The sequence below is a fragment of the Notothenia coriiceps genome, unplaced genomic scaffold (assembly GCF_000735185.1).
Source record: "Notothenia coriiceps isolate Sejong01 unplaced genomic scaffold, NC01 NC01_scaffold00001732, whole genome shotgun sequence".
Classification (NCBI taxonomy): Eukaryota; Metazoa; Chordata; class Actinopteri; order Perciformes; family Nototheniidae; genus Notothenia; species Notothenia coriiceps.
In genome coordinates this window covers 1-948 of record NW_011334433.1, presented here as the reverse complement: position 1 = coordinate 948, position 948 = coordinate 1, and the positions used below count along the sequence as shown (strand labels likewise).

General features: G+C 40.9%; 1 long non-coding RNA gene across 1 annotated transcript; it reads right to left on the bottom strand.

Moving 5' to 3' along the window:
- Positions 1-381: 381 nt before the first annotated feature.
- On the bottom strand, positions 382-934 carry LOC104963579 (uncharacterized). Its single transcript, XR_800331.1, has 2 exons — positions 605-934; positions 382-516 (listed from the first exon to the last, which is right to left on the bottom strand). It is a non-coding gene; the product is annotated as an uncharacterized lncRNA (long non-coding RNA).
- Positions 935-948: the final 14 nt, after the last annotated feature.

The window sequence follows — 948 nt, the reverse complement described above, 5'->3', positions numbered from 1 at the left end:
GGTGTCTATCAATGATTGTCAAGTGACAGCACAATGAGTCAAAGGACTAGCACGCAGCAGCATGATGATGATGTTAAATGTGTTGTTTTAGGAACATCCATGTAAATAAATGGAATTCAATAAACATTGAATAGCATGCGTGCAGTTTGTCTGTGCCTTTTCCTCTGTGTTGTCCTGGCATAGTCTCCCCCATGGTTTGCTTTGCTGCCTGGGGATGCTCCAATCGGAGTATGAATGTACGGCTTCCCCACTGACACAGAGAGGAGGAAAGAATGGCTGGCTCAAGTCAACAGGAGCAATTTAACTATCACAACAGACAACAACCGCAACAAAATATGTGAGGTAATCATATTTTTCACAAAACGAAGACGACACCATTGGGAAGCTTAATGTCTTTTTAATCAAAATAAGGAACAGGGAGAGGCTTGCAAAGCTCTGGGAGGTGAGACTCAGGCTCAGGGTGAGGGTCTCATTGCAGGTCTTCAGGCTCCATTGAATCCCCCTGGGGTTCTTGTGCTGAAAGAGGGAGACAAAGACAGGAGAAAGGGTTAGATACATCTAGCAACCTATAGGATGGGAAATTGCTGACCTATTTGAAACTTACCTTGTGTTTTCACTCTCACTTAAGTCCCTCTCCCTTTGCCATCAATCCAAAATCAGCTGAGCTGCAACATAATACAGACAGGTAATAATCAACAGAATCACAAGGACATCATATGGCTCTGCTAAAAACACTCACCCATAAATTACGTTTTTGTTTACTGTTTAGAAGTCTCAAATATCCACTCTAAATCCATATCAATAGCAATGTATCACAAAAATAGCTCTCTTCCTTATTAGTGTGTAACGTTAACTATATTATGCTAGCTTGAACTCCAAAATGGATATCCTCATTTCACCCACTACAATCACACGACCCAATGTTATATTTAACTAATATTTAACTCC